The sequence below is a fragment of the Pinus tabuliformis genome, chromosome 9 (genome assembly GCF_031772625.1).
Source record: "Pinus tabuliformis cultivar Carrire ecotype Pingquan chromosome 9, CPIR1, whole genome shotgun sequence".
Taxonomy (NCBI): Eukaryota; Viridiplantae; Streptophyta; class Pinopsida; order Pinales; family Pinaceae; genus Pinus; species Pinus tabuliformis.
In genome coordinates, this window is record NC_142307.1 from 922,837,782 (window position 1) to 922,860,360 (window position 22,579).

Here is a 22,579-nt window from a genome sequence, read left to right on the forward strand (position 1 = left end):
CTTTGGCTGAACATGCTGAGAAAACCAATCATCATGTTTGTATTGAAGAAGCGAGTGTTATTGCTAAGGTTTCGCATTTCCATCATCGAAAATTCAGTGAAGCGCTTGAGATTGAAAAGAGACCAAGCAATCTCAATAGAGAGGATGGTTGGAAAGTCAGTACGTGTTGGGTCCCAGCCCTCTCTTCCTAGTCGTTTTTCCGTCCTCTTTGGTTTTTTGTGTCTTTTATCTTTATTTTTACTTATTTATTTATTTTATTATTATTATTATTATTATTATTTTTATTTATTTATTTATTTATTTGTTCATTCATTCATTTATTTATTTATTTATTTTTAAAATTTATTTATTTTTCGATTTTTATTTTTAAATTTTGGTTATTTATTTATTAGTTTTTATTCATGTGTATAGCAACCTATTTCTTCTGATATTTCAAGGTCCTTTATGCCTATTTTTCCATTTTAATTCCTATTATTTTTATATATTGATTATTTTTATTTAAGGGCCTTCATATAACTAATTTTCCTTTCTAATTCTTTACAGCTTATATTTTTAACTAATTTCCGATCTATCATATCATCCTTTGATTTTCTTTATTACCTTTTATTAATTAACATACAATTTTTATAATATTTTTAAATAAAATTAATTTATACATTACTCTATACATCTAGGCATTTAACTTATCCTTTATTATAAGGTCATTTAATTAACTAATTTTCCATTTAAGGTCCTTTTTATAGCTTAATTACATTTTATTATTTAACATACATTTTTAATAATACTTTTATATAAAATTAATTTATATATTACTCTATTACAAGGTCATTTAATTTACTAATTTTCCTTTAAATTATTAACTAACTTATAGTTTTTATTAACTTTGATTCTCTTTATTACCTTTTATTATTTTAATTAACATACAATTTTAATAATACTTTTAAATAAGATTATATTTTTTATTCTTCATTTAACCAATTTTCCTTTTTAAATTATTAATTAACTTATAAAAAAAAATTATTTATTAGGTCTCATGCCAAATACCCTCATTAATAATATTTTATTCATCCATTTATTATTAGGTCATTTAATTAACTAATTTTCCTTTTAAATTATTAATTAAATTATAATTTTTAATTATTAACTTTGATTTTCTTTATTACCTTTTATTTTTAATACTTTTAAATAAAATTATTTATATTTTTTAGGCATTTCAAGGTCCTTTATTTGACTAATTATTAATTAACTTATAATTTTTAATTATTAGGTCTCGTACCATTTACCTTAATAATAATTTATTTATTTTTACGAATTAAACTATTATAATAATTTTGACCCCTGTCCTTGAGTCAAACTAGCCATTAGAAAAGATAGTTGTTGGAGGCTCCGCTCAGACTATTTAGCATGATGAGCTAGATCTGTTTCTTCAACTTGTCCTGACGATGAACCACACTAGTTGGTTCGAAACGCGTCGACAAATGAGATTCCATGTGATTTTCGCCGAAGAATCTTTCTCTAACTTGATATGGATCAAAGAAGCCTAAACTCTAATATAATTGTCCTTGTACTCCTCTTTCTAACCTTATGTTTAACTAGGAAAATCACTCTTAATGTATTACCAATTCCAAGATTTTGCATTTCTACTGTCATCAGTTTCAGTATTGTTTGGAGTTGCCTCATTGTGGCTGTCCACCCGAGCATCGACGCCCACTTAAAAACCACTCATTCATATTCGTTGCAACTGACAATCACTAAAATCTATATTCTATATTCCTATATGTACTTCCAGTCAATAAATCCAAACGGAAATCAGCTTTGCATAGAAGACAACATTTGCTTGTTAAGGCCAGCTAACCTCGTTAGACATGTAAAAATCTAAGATTTTGGGCAGATCTTACTTCCTCGGTCATGCATCATAATTGAGACCAGAGTTGATTTGTAATATAGTTGAGGTGATGTTGTATCTTTGTGAAATCTAGAGGAAATACATGGATAGGTTCTAAATCAGTCTGAAACAACTCTGTACCTGTAACTATGTGAAGCTTACAAAAGGAGTAGAAAGTATCCAAAAAGAAGAAAATAGTCAAAATAGAGCAGAAGATAGTATTAGTTCCCCTATTAACCAAACTATCAGGTTTTAAGTAAATGATCTAAAATATTCCTCTAATATTTACATGTCATATGTGCTGGGGAATTTTCAGAAAATTTGATTTTGAGATGGTTCTACTCACAATTCAAATGCCTGTGTTGTACTAGACATTTTATATCAGAGGAATGGTGTGTTCTCTTCAGATTTCACCGATATTGCCTTCTCTATGGTTTAAATCAAATAATCTAAAGCATGAGGTCTCTTGTTCTCACTTTTAAATTTAAAATTATTCTGGGAATTGGTTACGATAGTTAAAAATGAACAACTGCTATTCAAGCTCTTTGTTTGATGCAGTTTTCATGCACTGGTTATTATAGGATCTATTCATGGCATGAGATTGAGTTGAAAATTGCGTTTGTCTAACAAGTCCGTTGTCAACAAAGAACTGTTTCACTTTGCTCCTACAACATGAAATTGCTAGCATCAACATTTCGAGTTGAGGTCTAAGAATATGTAATATGAAACAGTTCATGCAATTATATTGTGCATAGTGCATGGGATTTGGCATGGTCTTGATATGATGAATGGTTACCTATGAAGTGAGATTTGATTGAATGCAACCGTGTAATGTAATTAAAGAGAAATATCTTAATCCACATCCAAATGCTAAGCACCGGAGGAACCATAGGAAGCATTGTGGCAAATAGAGGGTTTTCCGCTGATCGCTCCAGTGGACAGAGAAACTCAGGGAGGTTCATTAGATGAAGATTCGAAATATGGTAAACATAAAGCAACAGATCACCAGAAGCATACGCCTGCTGAACAAAATAATATTTCGCTTCAAAGACAAGCTTCAACACCGACCTTCGACTTTCATATAAGAAATCTTGATATAAAATCAAGTAAAGCTGATCCTGGGAAAGCTGGTCCAAAACATGGGGCTCCTAATGGGATTTTAAATATTCTTGAAGCAAAAGAAAGTGATTTAGGTAAAATTGATCAAAATCCTAAGGAGGCTACTAAATCCGTTTTAGGTGATGAGGTACATGGATTGAATTTATCTGGCACTGTAAAACCTTCGGATAATTTTAAAGGACACGATTGGTTCAGCTTTGAACATAAGTAAAACATATTTCTCAAGGAGGAGTCGGATATAGACAGCAGCCACACTGTCATTGGAGACATTGGGCCTAAATAATTTCCAGTTAAAGACTCTCATACAATGTCAGATTATCCTAAACTGAAAAGTGAGAATAACCAAACAGATAGATTTCTGGACTCTAGTCCACCTATTGTTCAACTCCATCCAGAATCTAGTAATAATGTTGATGGACTTGGCTTCCAAATCATGAATGATAAGGTTAAACATCATGTTGGATTTGACGATGAATGGCAAAGTATATTGGACGAAGTAAAAAAAAATTAGTTGTGAAAACACAGGATACAGGTTATACTAAACAACCAAGAACTTTCGGAATGCCAACTACAATTCCAATGCATGTCACACAGGAGCATGATTAGTTCGAAGAAAGTAGGTATTGCATCAATTTTGGAGTAAAATTATTCGAAGGGAGAAAATTCAGATGAGTCAAAGATCAAAGTTCCTTTAGCTGAGAAAACTCTAGAGTCTGTTGACCAGAAAACCTACGAGCTATTTCAAATAGGTCATCAAGTTTCTGGCAATACAAAACAAAGTCTCTATTTTCGAACAAGATATGATACATGATGTGGCACACCCTTCTGTTTGTAGAAAAATCTCTAGGACCTATTCTCAATCAGAAAGAAGACCCTCAATCTTTGGCATATGGACCAGAAACAAGGAAGATGCTTGAACACGCATCTTCTGCAGCCTTAATCGAGTCAAATTTTGTAGATAATTTTCATCATGAAGTAACAAAATGCATGATCTCATCTCAACTAACTCTATCCTAATACAGTCTTTATGGTCAATGAGTCATGTTTTAAATTTAATCAAAGAACCAGAGCTATCTGAATATGCCGCTAAATATTATATTTTGATTTTGCAGGGGTACGCTTTTGTTTTTAATTGGCAATTGATAGTTGAATATAGGGAAGAGGAATGGATAATGTTTAGCAAGTAAAGTAATGATCAGTTTTTGAGAGACTGGATTGACAAATCACTCACCAATCTTCAAGTGTAGGGTGTTCATCAAAATTATCACTATTTTATCTTATTAGTTTGTAGCGTAGAACATGTGAGACTTGAAGATTCTGAAATTCCTCCTCCTATCAGTGAAGTTTTCCAAAATTCATAAAAATGGGGAACTCGAAAAGGAAAAGAAAAATGACCCAAGTTCTAAAGGTCTTGACAAAACCTCATATCATAAGTTAGATTCGCAGGCTTCAAGTGAACTATTTATTTCTGATCAAAAGCAGAGTTTTGTAGATAACCTTACAACGGGATCTACAAAGGCAGGGAAACTACAGCAGGTAGAAAATAATGGCATTACAAACCCAAGTATAAGTGAACATGAAATAAGGTTTATGGATGCGGATATCCCAAAAAACAAATCTGCACAAAGGAATATTATAATGACAAATGAGGACATTGACAGAAATATGAAAGCTCATGTAATGTCACTGGAAAAGTTTCCTAAAACATCCCCTCAGAACACGGTTAAGCACAAGCCTTTAGCATCAGAATTTCTACTACCATATGTAAGAGATTCTGACTTGACCTTCCAAGGTATTGGCAATGCAGAATCATTGGCTCTACTACAATAATCAAAACACAACGGCGATGGATAGATTTTGGAAGATTAGAATGGATCAAAGGCATCAATTTAAAGAAGTTGTCAATGACACATCTTCAGAAGTTCATCCTGCAGCAACAGTAACAGTCGACAATTCTTGGCACTGGGATGTCAGCAAGCATGATCCTAAGAATTCTGAGAATCCTTTTAAGTACGCTATTGATGATACATGGGGAAACATAAATGAATCAACAGAGAATCATCAGCGGGCACTATGGGAAAAACTACTAGAGAGAGATGTCAAGGAAGCAATAAATCAAGAGACATACCAAGAACTAGGAAGTGCTGGAACTTCACCTGTGAACCCATTCATTCACGAATATAGGATTTATTTCCTTTTAAGTGGATAGAATCATTAGGATGTGACTGTAATTTTTTTTTCTTTTTTTCGTTAAATCATTTAGATCGAAGTTTTTTACACTAAAATTTCTATAGGTCCTAAGAGTTGAACCTAGGCTCTGATACCAAATGTAACGGCCCTGAAATAAAAACATGTAATTAATTAGATTAATCATACTATTTTTAATCAACACGTAATTTATCAACTAATTAACATTAAATTTCAGAAATATATGAGTAGAGACAACTTACCTGGGAAACACTAGTTGAATGCTAGTTGAATTCTTTTGCTAACTGCAACAAAGTCTTGGGGACAACTCTCCACCCAACCATAGGCTTAGTTGCACAAAATATTGGTACAACTGGCCACCCTCGAGCCCTCAATCAACGTACTACTGCCAGGGTATCCTTCGTCTCATAACACTATTCTCCCAAGAGAATGGATGATGGAATCTACTGCCAGGGAATCCTTTGTCTCACAACACCATTCTCCCAAGAGAATGGTGTTGTGAGACAAAGGATTCCCTGGCAGTAGATTCCATCATCCATTCTCTTGGGAGAATAGTGTTATGAGACAAAGGATACCCTGGCAGTAGTACGTTGATTGAGGGCTCGGGGGTGGCCAGTTGTAGCAAGATTTTGTGCAACTGAGCCTACGGTTGGGTGGAGAGTCATCCCCAAGACTTTTTTGCAGTTAGCAAAAGAATTCAACTAGCGTTTCCCAGGTAAGTTGTCTCTACTCGTATATTTCTGAAATTTAATGTTAATTAGTTGATAAATTACGTGTTGATTATAAATAGTATGATTAATCTAATTAATTACATGTTTTTATTTTGGGGCCGTTACACATTGGGTTGGAGTGAAGCATGTGTTAAGGTACCTGTATGGTACAATTGGATATGGTTTGAGATATGTATCAAGTGGTGAAGTGAGCTTGCAAGGATATACTAATTCAGATTGGGATGGGAATGTAGAGGAAAGAAAGTGCACCATAGGGGGCTACTTTAGCTTTGGATTAAATATGATATCCTAGTTTAGTAGGAAGCAGACTTATGTCAGACTTAGTACAACAGAGGCAAAGTATACCACAGCAAGTGTCACAATTAAAGAAGTGATGTGGCTTCATAAGTTGCTTGTAGGAATATTTGATCAGGTGCTAGAGATGAACTTGATACATTGTGATGATCAAAGTTGCATTAATATTTCAGAGAATCCAATATCTCATGATAGGTTGAAGCACATTGAGATCAAATGTCACTTCGTCCTAGACATGTTGTAGAAGGGATCAATGAAACTCCAGTATATATCCACAAATGACTAGATTATGGACATTCACACCAAGCCTATGTCTAAAGGGAATATTTTATACTTCAAATACAAGCTTGGCCTAATGTAGAATGTATCCCTTGTTGAGAAGGTGTGTTGATGTTTTTGCAGCATCGAGCAAACATTCTCCCACAGGGTCACGTTGATTTGGCTAGTGGGGGAATGATACATTCACCCAAAGAAGCCACGTTGGTTTGGTTGGGCCATGTTGATTTGGCTAGGGGTGAATGACCACAGTCCTACATTTATGGGGTAATGTTGATTTTACTAGGGGAGATTGATATATTTACCCATGGGGTCATGTTGATTTAGCTACGGGTAAGTGGCCCACGTTACTCACATTGTTAGCTCTAGGATGGAGTGACCTATTTTATACTGTAGGTTTGAATTTCTTATCTATTGGGGGTTTTACCGATTAGTGGGGTTAACCAATCTAGTCTAATATTGAGTTTTAATGTAGGCTCCATAAGTGAGGGGGTGAAGAGCCACCTCTATGGGTATTGAATCACATTATATCTCTATAGAAATAGATAGACATGTTAGAGGAAAATCAATCAACATAGAAAGTTCATTGATCTTTTCTAGTGGAGGAGAAATTTCTGTTAAAGGAGAAACCTCTTTTGGAGGATCACATTTCATCTCATCATCATCATTTTATCTCTCTTGGACAACCACAATTGTGAGAAGAATAGGCTGAGTTTCACCATCAACTTGACCAACTACAAGTGTAATAGAATTTGATTGTTTGATCAAATTTTGACTTTTGTTGAGTAAGTTATCTGACCTCATATTTGACTTCATTCCATAGAGTTTTGATCGAGGGTTTGATTGTAGCCTTAGCTACATTCTGCACATGCAAATTTGACCTCAGTTTGACGAGTCGCAGGGCCACATGTGCATGTTGACCACACAACCGAATTCGATCGCAAACAGTAGTTTGAATATCATTGACTTCTAACTATTTTGATTGGTTTGAATAACATTCACCAACAATTGTTTGACCAAGTTTGACTAGTATTTGACTTGGATTATTGGCATAGATTTCTAGATAGTTCTAGACAAAATTTTGATTTGTAACCTTGCCAAAAAATAAATTTTCTCCTAGAAAACATTGTTGGGTTTTCTCCCAAGGTTAGGTTTCCCAGGTGAAATTATTTGTGTCTATTGTGCAAGGTTGTGTTTCTTTGATCTTTACTATTTCCATCACATTTATTGTTGATATTTTATGGGTGTAAATATTCAATGATAACAGTGCCATAAAATATTTTGTGAAAAATCATTAGGAAGTAACTATCTTGTAGAAAGTTATATTCTACTACACTTGTTATAGAATTTCAACAAGCCATGCACTGCACATTGTGCCGAGGGGGCGGGAGGTAGTTTTTTGTTGTGTTTTTCATTCATTTTTTACAATTCTCAGCACATAGTTTTTATCTTTTAACAATTTTTTTGTGCATGGTGGTTTATCCCATTGGATTATAGGGTAAAATCTCTATGTTAATGTGTGTTTTTCATTGCATATTTTATGTTTGATTAAGAATTTGTTTGTAGTAATTAACTGTACAGGGTTAAAACCTACATTTGGCATCAGGGTAGATTTTCCTTCAAGGGGATGCTTTCGTGGCTAAGGGGTATTTTTCATGCTTATTTTAGACCTTGTTGCAGTGAGATCTCTACATAATCGATTCTCATGGTGAAAGCAAATGCGTGTAGTGAAAAAGTAGAGATTAAGAAATTCAATAGGCAGAGTTTTGAGTTATAGAAGTTCAAAATGGAAGATCTATTGGTGGAAAAAAATCAATGGATCAATTTGGATCTAGTAATTGAACCGATGGGGATGTAGAAAAAATACCAGAACAACTTGTATCCAAGGGTAAAGAGCATAAAACAATTGTGTCTCTATTATATTGTATTACTAAAAAAAATTGTAGAAGCTACAATGAAGCAATTCTGGAACAAGTTAGGGACTTTATATTAGTGTAAATCCTCAGTGAACAATTTTTTCCTACATGAAAATCTATATAACCTAAGGATGAATGATGTAAACATGTTAACAAAGCATCTAAACATCATGAATATTGTGGTAAGTCAACTATTATCTATTGATATTCATATTTCAAATGAAGATAAGTGTACCATTTTTTTGTATTATTTACCAAACTCATGGGATAGTTTGGTTGTTTCCATATCTAGTAATGCAATTATTTTAAGTGTTGATGATATAGTATTATCCTTGTTGTTGGAGGAAATGAGATGAAAATTCATGGAAAGTTTGGTTGTTTCCATAGGTAGTAATGCAACTATTTTATGTTTTGATGATATAGTATTATCCTTGTTATGGGAGGAAATGAGATGAAAAGGCATGCAAAGTCAGAACACAAATGCATTTTCTCTAAGAGGATTCTCCCATAATAGAAATAAAAATATGTACTCAAGTGGGAGATATAAATTTAGAGGAATGTATAAATCTCCTTGAAAATTTGTAAAGATATGGTAAAGATGTGGAAAATAAGGGCATCACAAGAAAGATTGTATATCCAAACTTGTAGAGAAAGGGAATGGAATTGATGATTCTCTTTCTATAGAAGCAAAAACCTCTTCAAATGAAGGAGGGGATGTGTACTTGGCTTCTTCAAGTACACATGTATATCATGAAGCATGTCTAGTCAGCTTAGGATCATCCTTTCATATGATTCCTCATAGGGAGTGGTTTTGCGAGTATGAAAGATATGATGGTGGTGATGTTTTCCTAGGATATGACTCAACAACTAGAATCATAGGATAAGGAAAATTCAAGTTGAAGCTAATGCGTGGAAGGATTATAACACTCCCTAGTGTTCTGCAAATCCCAAGATTGTTCATACATGTGATTTTTGTAAGCAATATGAATGTCGCAAATGTAAAAATAAAGTTTGAAAAAGATACTTACAGGATGGTTTGAGGAATAATTGTATTGTTATGGGGAGTTTAGATTGGAACTTTGTAAAATATTCTAGGAAGTAATGTTATTAATGGGTGGAATAGTTCCATTTTTCTTTAGAGTAGAGCCGAAAAAGGAAAAATTCCTCCAGTCTCTAGAGATAAGACTATGTTGTGGCATCAAAGACTAGGACATATTGAAGAGAAGAACATTTTGAGTACTACATGGTAACATTATTGTAGGAGGCATGTCTAATTTATCTCTAGATTATGGTTTATGTGATAGAGGAAATATTACAGTTAATGCATAGTGATGTGTTTGGACTTATGTCTATTACATAATTGGGTAAATTCATGTATCATGTATCATTTATAGATGACTTCCTAAGGAATACATGGATTAATTTCTTAGGAGGGAAATTGAATGTCTTCGACAAATTCAAAGAGTTTAAAGATCTTCTGGAAAATTAGATAGACTAGAAAATTAAGGTGCTGAGGAAAGATAATGGTGGAGAATTCTATGGGAATGAATTTGAAAATTTTTGTAAGAAGTATAGTACAACAAGGTAGAAGACTACTCCATACAAACATCAAACAAATGGAGTTGCACAAAGGATGAATAAAACACTAATGGATAAATCAAGGAGCATGCTTAGTGATGCTAAGTCGGGATAAGAATTCTAGGTAGAGGTAATGAATATTCCATGTTATTGGGTAAATAGATGGTAAGACTCCACGTGAGGTATTGATTGGTAAGAAACCTTATCTTAAAAATATCAGGGTATTTGGCTATGATTCTTATGCGCACATTCCAAACGAGAAATTATAGGACTAAGCTAGATAAGAAAGACGAAAAGTGTATATATATTGGATATAAAGATTGTATGAAAGATAAGTTTTGGAACCTAGAAACTAAGAAGGTTGTGTATAGTCGAGATGCAATATTTAGAGAAATCAAAGATGATCTCAAATAGGAATTCCTACAAAAGGAGTAAGAACTTGAGAAGATAGATTTTGAATTGAAATATAATGAATTAAACTCTTCATTAAAAGAACAAGAATTATAAAAAGAAAATCACATACTATGGTATTAGGGAGATTAGTTTGGGAAAGAAAGCAACCAAAAATGTATTCTCCACCTAATTTCCATTCAAATTTTGTTTTTTTTTATTAGTGATGATGCTATTAGAACTGCTAGGGAGGAAATGGATTCAAAGGATGGAAAAATTTGGGAAAAGGCCATAGTTGGAAGCAAATAGATGTTTAAGAAGAAGTTGAATGCATAAGACAAAGTGGAGAAACATGAAACTCTATTAGTAGCAAAAGTTTATAATTAGGTAGAGGGAATTGAATTTGGTGAGATCTTTTCTCTTGTTTCCAACTTAAATATATTAGATGTATTTTATTTGTTTTTGTTTCTTTTGATTTTGAAGTTGAATAGATGGACATGAAGATACTATGCTTACATGGGGATATGGAAGAATAAATATAAATGAAGTGGCTTGAAGAATTTTTTGTGAAGGTAAAGAAGGAGCTAGTATGCATTCTGAAAAAATCCTTGTATGGGTTGAAGCCAATCACCGACGATGTGGTATAAAAAAATTGATACTTATATATTGGAACTTGGATTCACAAAGAGTAAATCATATCCTTTTCCCTCAGGTAAAATTTTAATAACAGAAATTTATCTTAAAGTTTAGAAACCTTGGTTAATCTCACTAGTCCCTAATATGAAAATTATAAAATGTTTGTTGATATCATTATCAAAATATTCAAATTCCTAATGATTTTATATATAGTCTCCCATAAAATTTTGGCGATTCAAAGGGTAAAATAATTTTATACTATAAAATTTGGGTGAATCGTTTTTAGAAAAAATGGAAATTAGCGAATATTTTTTTTGGGAAAATAATGGAAAATTAGCCCACTTGCGAATATTAGCACCTAAAATTTTCCTTGATTTTTGTATTTTAAAATAGTTTGTAATCATCTTGTTTATTTGGTTGTATGTGGATGAAATGCTAATAATTAGAAATGATAGGTAAATCATTCAAGAAGTGAAAACTTAGTTGATCCAGACTTATGCAGGAACACAACAAAATACAGATATATACATAAACACAAAGATGCAGCAGAAATAAAACTTCATTTCATTAATATCAAAGAACTTAAATATGGTTACATTAAAATAGCTCAGACTATGGTAATTTGTCTCTAAGAAGAGATGTGGTGGCTACATGCCTCTGAACTATGTTAAAATGAAGATCAAGGTCCTTTTTATTATTAAGAAAAAGGGAAAACTCTAAACAACCAAAACCCTAACCCAAGGAGATGGAACACCAAGAGTTTGTGGGCCCCGTTGGGGTTGGTTGGGCAGCCAACTTCCCAGGGTCATAACTTAGTCATATTATCTTTGTTTGGCGTGTACAATACCTCATTGGAAATATCTCTCTGAGTACAAAAGGATTTGTCGCAGGTGCAAGCCCTTGTTTATGACTTTGGGCCTGCTGCAGACCTCAAAACAATGGTGTTTAGTGGGTCAAAATTGCTCTGAAAGTTCATGACCTGAAAAAACTGCTAAAAATAATAAATTATTTATAAACAAGGAAACTGATGAAACTGACTGGAGGTCTAGATGGAATAGGCAAGTGGCACCAATATCCACCTAGATCATTCCTCCCTCCTTAGGAAGAAATGGTCCCCATTGCATGTAGATCCTCCATGAGGTGAGGAAATTTCTATTGAACCTAGTCCCTAGTGAACCACTTACCCTAGTGAAGGAGTTGGTTCGCTTTGACAACTCAATATAGCTAGATCCTATATTGGCGAGTTCTCTTGATATGCATGTCCATGATCTGATTAGTTGTGACATGTTCTATGTATTTTGGGTTTAACTCCGTTGGTGTGAGTTGTTCTGGAATGTGAGATGTGTCCAACAATGGTGCAAAGTATGGCTAAAGGTGGTCCACATTGAACACTAGGTGCAGGCCAAGGAACGATGGAATGTTGAGCTCAAAGGAGTTGTCCCCTACAGCCTTGGTGATTGTGTATGGCCCATATTGGAGGGGGAAAATATTGCGATGGATCACAATGAGGCATTCCTTCTGCAGATGTAGCCAAACTTTTTCACCCACCTAGAACTTGTGTGGTATCTAATGTTGATCAGGTCATTGCTTGTACTTAGCATTGGCTTTGTCCAATATGTCATGGACATTCTAGCGAATGTGTTAAATGTGCTCTCAATGAAGCATTTATCCTTGTCAGCTTCGGACTGGACATGAGCCGAATTTTCCTAAGTAGTTGTAAATGGTATGGCCACATCAATGGGACATATTGGCTGGAATCCCAATCCCACCTAAAAGGGGTTGTGGCCATTTGAGCTATGGAGAGATCTGTTGTAGTTATGCTAGACATAAGGGAGACTTTCATCCCATGCGCATAGAGGCTTCGAGTTGTATATGTGCAGAATGTGTATGATCATCATGTTGACGACCTACGTTTAGCCATCAATTTTGGGTGGAAAATCGTGGACTTAGTGAACTTGGTATCCAACATTGACCAGAGACTTTACCAAAATGTACTTAGGAACCTGCTATCCCAATCTAAGATAATGGACTGTGGGATCCCAAAGTGTACCCACACTCATTCAAAGAAGAGCTTAGTAGTGGATTTTGTTGTGATACTCTTCTTGCATGGCACCGTAATGGTCGTCTTAGAGAATCTATCAATGACCATGAAAACACAATCATTTCCATGCTTATTAGAAGGAAGGCCCAACATGTAATCCATAGAGATGGATTCCCAAGGTCGACTAGGAGTAGGCATAGGAGTATATAGGCCTTGCTTCTTGATATTTAGTTTGGAAATGGCGTAGGAAGTGCAGGATCTGATGTACTTCCCAACATCTTGTCAAAGGTACGGCCAATAAAAATACTTCTGCAACACTGCCATTGTTTTCTCTACCCCAAAATGTCCAACGACCTTACTGTAGTGTACCTACCAAATCATCTTGGAATGCTCTCTTGAAGGAACACAAAGGTGTCCAAGATGGCATAATAGTGCATCCTCATGGTGGAAATTTGGAACTTGCCTGCCTTCTAGGAGCGTAAACCATCTTCGCACTCTCTCTTGAAGGAACACAAAGGTGTCCAAGGTGGCATAATAGTGCATCCTCGAGGTGAAAATTTTGAACTTTCTTTCCTTCCAGGAGCGTCTGGTATGTGTTGTCAAATTCTGGATCGCTCTTGTAAAGATGCGGCCACCCCACAGTCTTGTGCCCATAAGAGTCGAGCACAGTGGTCAGCACCAGGACTGACGGTCAGCTGAGGCAGTCTACAACATTATTGGTGTTTTCCTTCTTATACTTAATGTTCAAATGGAATTTTTGCAGGCATGTAGACCATTTATGATGGTGATCATTCTGCAACTTCCCTTGTGGCTGTATGAACTACAGTTGTTGGTGGTCTATGTGGATGATCATTTCCTCCTCCATAATGTAATGCTTCCATTATTGGCAGGCCTGCACAATGGAATACATCTCTTTGCCATATGTGAGATACTTTCGGACTGTGTCTGAAAGTGTGTCACTATGATATGCCATTGGAATCCCCTACTGAGTAAGACTTGCACCAGTAGCATAGTTGGAGGAAAACATTGTAAACTTTGAAACGGGAACTAATACGATTACCCGTTTTGTAGAAGTAGCAAAAAAGTGACCCGAATTTGAAAAGTGGCGATGCAGAATACATATATTTGTTTTTAGCATAGCTTTTGGCACTTTAAATTTTTTTATGTATGTTACTTTTTAGAATGTTATTGATTTGCATGCTGATTTAAAAAAGTGTTGATTCTGCATCAGGCCCTTTTTTTAAAAGACCTATTTTTTACTTTAAATTTTATAATGTATGAAATGTAAATAATTATTTTCTAAATTTAACAATTTTTGAAGTGGTCTTCTTCTTCATATTTTCTTGTTTTTATTTTAATTTTTTTTGTAGTGAGGTTTTTATTGTTTTGCATATTTAAAGAAGAAGGTTGATATTTTAAAATTTTGATATTCTACATATTTATATATCGTTAATTAATTTTTCAATGCACATCAAATAATTGTCTCTAAAAAACAATAATTTTTAATAGTTGACATAAAAATAACTATTTTCAACATAAATATAGCTAAAAAATTACACATTTTGATAATTTTTTTCTAGAAACGACATGTCAAAATCACAATTTTTATAGGAAAAATTTAACAAAAAAATGGTTAAATAATAGTTTTTTTATGAATTTCATGTCAAAAAAATAATAATAATCACTGTTTTTATCAAAAAATAATAATTAACATGAAAATTAACATGAAAATCACATAATACAAATATTGAACACATAACAACATTAACTGAATGCTTATTATTCTCATAAAATGTCAAAGTCAAAACATTACAAGTATAACTAATTAATAGTTACAAAAAATGAGCTTGATTTCCAAACATAACTTAAATTTAATCAACAATATCACCTAATCCAAACTCTTCATCCTCTAGAGTTTCATCATTGGCTTCTTCCACAACATTTTTTGCTTCATTTTGCTCATATTCCTCTTCTAATGGATCTTTAATGTCTGTGAATCTCCTAATGTATTCCTTTCCAATCGTTCTATGTAATTGTATTTGAGGTTCCTTTGCCCTTTTTGCCACACGTGATTCACTAAGATCCCCTTTCTTCAAATCAATTTCTTGCATTACATCTGGAAGAAATTGAAGAGCATTAATTCTTTGTTGAATAAAATTGAATTGTATTGCATCTTTTTCAATGGAAATGAAATTTCTTCATTTTTGTAGGCAACATGCTAGTGTTTTACCTAATTATCAAGCACAAAAGAAATAATGAAGTAAATTAGTATAATGACATATAAATTAAGAAATAAAATATTGAAATTCAATTCCATATAAGAAAACTTACCTGAGCCAGAAAATAAATCCAGAACCCAATCTCCTTCATTTGAACATATGTCTATAAGATAGTTAGTCAATAACTGTGGTTTTTTATAAATGTTAATTATCTCTCATTTTGCTTCTTTGTCTTCATATGTTAGTTTTCTCACAACAACATTATAAGCCAATACTTGGTTGTGACTATTTCCATCTACCCAATTAAAAAGCATAGACATATAGCTATCATATTTTGCCCAACTATTAATATGGATGAACTCACAATCATTTATAAATGGTTGATCTTCATGGTTAAGAAGATTTGAATTTTTCTTGTAACATGAAAGAGTAAAAGTTCAATTAACTTGTACATAAATGAATTTTTTAACATTAATCAAACATACATTTTCAACATCTCACCATGTAACCTACATCCTTGAGTTTGTTTTCCCCTTGAAGCTTGACAATAACATTGCCAATTGTGTCTGAATGAAATGTCACAAATCTCCATAATGGTGATGATGTGACTTCTACAAATCCCGCAACCACTTTACTAAGAGCTTGATAAGTATAAGGGTCACTATCATAATCAATGTTTGGGATATTGAAACCATGGGGAATATCTGCAATAAATAGGGCATAATCCCTTTTAGGTATGAGTTTAGCAATGTCTTCACAGTTGCCTTGTATTACTTAATATTGAATAGTGTGAAGCCCATTCCAAATGAAATGAGTAAGAGTTGGATCAAGTTCAACATTCTTAAGACGCTTCTTATTTAGTCTTTCGATCTTAATTTTTTCAATAAAAGTTCTGAAACTATCTGGTGCTCCATTTGCATCCTTCCTCATCTTTAATAGAATAAACAACTATATGTATAAGTTATAAAAGAAAATAGTATACAGATGAATGAAAATGAATGTATGCCCATCGGGCTTTGGATGGTTGCACTATTAAGGCATTCCTTGCAATAGGTCACTGGTTCAAATTCTTCGTGGGTGCTTACCTACCAAAAAAAAGAATAAAAATGAATGTAGAAATCAACATCCCTTTTTAAATGCAAAAAAAAAAAAATAGTGTTGATGTAGAACTTGAATCTGGATAGTTGCGTACAACATCATCCCAACTATCTTCATTCAACAATTTAACCATTTGTTCTTGTATTTTCATGTCAACTTTGTGACTGAATAGATAAAGTAAAAAAGTTAATATAATGATATGTATAACAAATACTACCAAGAACAATATGTTATATTTAAAAGAAAATTATAATCTAGAAATAAGTAAAACTAATTCAACAAACTTACTTTTGAAATTCCTGAGACATTTCATTCAATGATAATTCCCCTGACCTCACACGAGATAATATTGCTTTGACAAGTTTTTCATCCTTCACTCCTTGCAATGCTCTCCTCGGTGTAATAGTCATATCTTATGGAAGTTGCTTCATTTCAGGACTTGATTTACTGTTGCTACATATCAGTGGTTTAGACCTTTTAGCCTTTTGGTTTTTAATGCCAATGTTCTCCCACATGCTAAAAATCTCATTAATCAATTCCTATATCTCTCCAGTTCTAAATGCCAATTGGAAAATGTTATCAATCCCTCTGAACATATCAGTGTTTACTCTGTCACCTTTTGAAATGATTTTCTCGTCAATTTGATAGCCTATTTCCATACAACATTCCTTTCGAAAATCTATAATAACATTCATTTTGTCCCCACCACATTTTTCTTCAAATTCAATATGAATAAATCTAACCCTTTGGATGAAAGTCATAGAAATCCTATGCTCATTATCTGAATTATGATCCCACGCCACTAACTTTGCTTCTGTATCTGATAAACCGACATAAATGATACATTCCTTTTTTTCAAAATGTGGATTATTGGGATATTCCTCCATCAATTGTCTTTGAGCTTCTACAGAATGGTTCCCCCCAAGAACATAATAATTGTATTCAAAACATTTTGACTTATCAAATGCTTCTTTTTTGGGAACTTGGACTGGATCAACAAGAAGTGCATAATTAACCACATGAGCATATGGATTGTACCTCATCAATGTCTTCAAGTTGTTAACATGCAGGTGGTGTGGCTTTCTGATTTGATATTTACATTGTCCTTCACTTGCCTTATAGATTTGTCTCACATTAAGCTGAAATGTATGACCACCCTAAATTAAGTTTCTCTTTGTCAATTTTTGTCGAATGGCATTTTGTTTTGTTTTAATAATGCCAACCTCTAAATTAGCTCCTGGTGTAATGATGTTCCTTATTTATTTTGAAGTTTAACTACGATATTCACTATTGGTAATGACTACTTGAGAATGTTCAACCTTACTTTTCTTCCTCCTAACATTCTCATCATTAACTAGAACAAAGACATTCCTGGGCATTGTTACCTTTGATCTTTTATGGCTCTTATTATTTCTAACATTAGTTCCAATGTCATCCTCAGTAACAGCAACATGTTCTTCAGTGTCAGTTTCAACTTCCTCACCTTCAAAAGTAACTTGTCTACCTTTGCTAGATTTATCCACTAGAGGCATTTTTTTCTAATCCTTTGGATGTAGTTTTGCAGCATCACGAATTACTACTTTTTTCTTGTTTCCCTTATCTTCTTCTGACCTGGGGTAGAAACTGCTAACAACATCCATAACATCATGCTCTATGAAATGAATGCCTCCCAACATAATTGAAATACTTTCAACAAAATTTTGTCAAACAAAATATCATATGTCAATAAAAACTAAGTTATAAAAATATAATGAGATAGTTACAATAACACAAAACACAAAAATAAATAGAAATACTTATGATATCTTGTGTAATCTCATTTACGATTTGTTTACACAAATTTGTAGATACCTCTCTCGTGACAAACAATGAATATAATAACTGATATTTAATCTTGTCATGTGACTTGGGCAGTTTTGTAAGTATATAAACAAATTCAGCGTTCGGTACCAAACACATGTTTATGACCTTTCCCAGCACCTCATAAATTCCACTATCATTAGAGATATCAACATATAGATATATCTATACATCTTCGCCTTCTCTTTCTTTCACATACTATATATTTATGGAAGTCTCACTTCTTTTGATTTCCTCCAGTATGAAATCATCTTCTTATCGTTTGATGCACTTGAAAGATTTGTAGTGATCATCTCAGGTTCAGTTCGTTCAACGACGCTTTTTGAAGATCCACCTTTAATTTTAGCAGTCATTGGTCTAGAAAGATTCACAAAAATCTTCTTTGATGCCATTATACTGCAAAAAAATACACATATATAAATCAGTAAATTACGAAAAAATAATAGCTTAAATTAACAAAAAAACGATAAATAATAATTAATTTTGTAAAACATAAAAATTTAAAAAAAAAATATAGCCCCTTCCCACCCACCCCGGAAAATCGACTCGCCAACTGGGTTGGCTCCTGGCCCCCCATCCCACCCTGGGTGGCAAGTTGTTGGGCCGCCAGAGTGGGCCGGGTGCCTGCTCCCCACCCCACCCCGACGGCCCAATGGCCCGCCATGTCGGCTGGTCGTTGGGCTATCGAAGTGGGGTGGGGGGGCTAGCGCCCAGCTCCCCGCCCCACCCCCACGGGCTCTTTGGGTCGCAAGGGAGCATGATTAGGCCCGCCACACCCACTGCAGACGTAGTGGATAAATCTGAATCATTTAAATTTTTAATTTCTAGAAAATAAAATCATTAAACGTATTGAATTTTAAAACTTGTACATGACAAAAGAAAAACTAACCTTTCAAATGCGATAATCTTTTGTTGAATATGTTGTTTATAGTAATGTAGGTGTTCCGCAAATTCACTCCATATTTTAACGAACCTCGAAAACCTTGATGTGATGTGAGGAATAGTGATAATGAAATTTATGTTATAGCGGAAATTACGGAGTTGTTTTACCGCACAGTTAATATGGGACTAATTTGTTTTTATAAAAACTTTAACATGTAAATTTTGTTATGGTGATATAGGGAACTATGATAAAACGAACATTACAAAAGACTTTAACATATAATTCTTGTTATAGCAATATAGTAAACTATGATATAACAAACATTACGGAATTATTTTAAAGAACGGTGAATTGGGATTAATATGTTTTAGAAGATATAATAAAAGAATTAAAAACATTCAATTGTCTAGTAAATATTATATAGTTTAAGTAAAAAAATAATTTAAGTAAAAGATTTAATTTACAATTTGAATTTAAATATTTAATTTAAAAGATTTATTTCATAAGAAAATTTTAGTTAATTTTTTTTAATAAATTGTAGAAGAAAATTATGGAGGGAAATATATGAAATGAAATTTTTGGAGGGAAAAATTTTGGCAAAAATTTTTGGAGGGAAAGTTTCATTCTTTAAGTTATATATTATCATTAGGAGAGAGTGTGTTTGTATCATTCAACCTCTTCTGTTTGAAAGGCATGGATTCTTCCGATAGTGAAGTTTATCTTTGTGAAGCATCAACATCTTCATCACATAACAACTCTATTCATATTGATGAATATAACGAAAATTCTTCCACTATGAATATAGATTCAAATCTTCCACTTAGTCCTAATCCTATGGACTATGAGAATAGTAGTGATGAAGAGTATGATGAAGAATTTCAAAAGAATGGATTGTCACGGTGTCCACTTAGTCCTAATCCTATGGACTATGAGAGCAGAAGTGATGAAGAGCATGATGAAGAATTTCAAATGAATACAGTTTCACGGTGTCCAATTAGTCCTAATCTTATGGACTATGAGAGCAGCAGTGATGAAGAGTATGATGAAAAATTTAAAAAAAGTGGAGTGTCACTGTTTCCACTTAGTCCTAATCCTATGGACTATGAGAGTGGCAGTGATGAAGAGCATGATGAATAATTTCAAAATTACGGAGTGTTACAGTGCCCACTTAGTCCTAATCCTATGGGCTATGAGAGCAGCAGTGATAAAGAACCTGATGAATAATTTCAAAAGGATGGAGTGTCACAGTGTCCGCTTTGTCCTAATCCTATGGACTATGAGAGCAGTAGTGATGAATATTTTCAAATAAATAAAGAGTTGTGGCTTCCACTTAGTCCTAATCCTAAGGACTATGAGTTAAGTAGTGATTAAGGACACGATGAAGCACTTAGTGCTAATCCTAAGGACTATGAGAGCAGCAGTGACAAAGGGTAGGATGAAAAATTTTCAGTAAGTGAAGAGTCACATTTTTTACGTAGTCCTAATCCTATGGACTATGAGAACAACACTGAAAATGCACATGATGAAGAATATCCAATAAACATCGAGTCAAATTTTCCATTTGGTCCTAATTCGAAGGACTATGGGAGTAGCACTAAAGAAGGGAAAGATGAAGAATATCCTCCAAGTCAGTGTTTCAAAAGCACAAATGATCATAGTGAGGATTGTTGAAAATAGCAAAAGAAATGCTAAAAATAGCACTGCTATAAATAGCATTTCGGGATACATTCCAATTTTAGTTAGTCCCTAAACTAAAATTGAGAATTCAAATTCAAATTTGATCTTAGCAACTATTTGTAAAATAATTAATTAATTCATCTTGAGTTAATTAGTTGTAGAAAATCAAACATGAAGTCTATGTGAAGACATGCAACAGTTTCCCCTTTAATTGAGGAAGTTATTACTTGATTAAGGAGATCAAGATGAGTTGTACTTTGAGTTGTAATTATTTAGCTCAGTTATCTGAGTTAAGTCCAGTTAGATTAGTTCCAACAGTTTGTGGAACTGATTGTGAGTTCAGTTAGTTAATGCATGCATGCATGTAACTGCTACACTTCAGATAACTAAATATTCTCTCATAAATAACTCATGCATGTCAGTTCAGTTAGAGACCCAGTTGAGATCAGATGATGGGACAATGTACTATTAGTTGCAAGAATATTCCATTAAGGATATCTCTTGTATGCAAAAGGAATTCATTCCTTGGAGATTGCACAATTACTTCTGAGTTTGATGAGTGTGTGATGAGGAAAATTCACACAGGTGGCAGCATTGGACCCCAGGAGAAACTATGCAAGGAAATAGGAGGTTTGGAGGATTGGAGGAAGGAATATGTTGTGTCTATTCAGTTTGTGAGTTGTATTGAGGGATTGTACTGAGAGCTGGATAGCTTGTGAGCTAAAGCTTTATGTAATCCAGACATATTTCCACTTGTCTGATAATACAAAGGTCGGGGTTTTTAGCTGAGGCTTTCCCCATAATATTCTTCTATGTTCATGTGTGATTGATTTCTCATTCTCTATTATATATGTTCTAATTGATCTTGCTCATAATCGATTAAGCTTCCGCAAGTTTGTTTGTAGAAGTAGATCAAGTATTTTGCTTTAGTATATTGCATTATCTGGTGATCTACAGTGGGAATTTCTACATGGTATTGGAGCAAAGGTGATCACAACAAAGAACAGTATACAAAGAAGGGAGAAGTTCGAAGTTTGAAGTTCTTGATTATATAATTCGAATTCTTATCACATCTCAAACTTCACCAATGGCGTTCAATGGTTTAAGACTCGAGTATGCCCTTGATGGCAGCTCAAATTATATAGCCTAGAAGGATTGCATGGAAGTGGTAGTAGAGGACAATGGTCTAAAGGAATTCATTGATCAAGAAGTTCCCAAGCCAGTAGCTGCTAATGCACAAGAATTGGAGGAATGGAAAAAATGTGTGGCTAGAGCGAGGAGAACCCTCCTTGAGGGAGTTCGAGACCACATTATCTCGAGCCTCCATGGGAAGGAGACACCATTTCAATGTGGAAAAAATTGAAGGATATATATCAGAACAGCAGTGATCAGAGGAAGCTAGTGCTAAAAGATAAGCTTTGGAAAATCAAGTGTGAAAAGGGCGACACGATCTCTACATATCTGAACAAGCTCACCACCTACGGGGATGAGCTTGGAAGTTTAGGGATCACGACAGCCGATGATGACATGATGATTCTTGCTCTCCTCGGTCTTTCTAAGAGCTGGCATAGCTACCAAGACTCGATAAATGGAAGAGAGAAACTATGAGATTGGGAACGGCTTTGGTCGGATCTAATGCAGGAGGAGATAAGAAGAAGCACCAGAGATGGATCTTCATCATAGCAAGATGATGAAGAAAATCTAGCCTTAGCGAGTAAGGCGAGGAAAAGGAAAGGGAAGGCATCCCATTCCAAATCCAGTTCTTCCC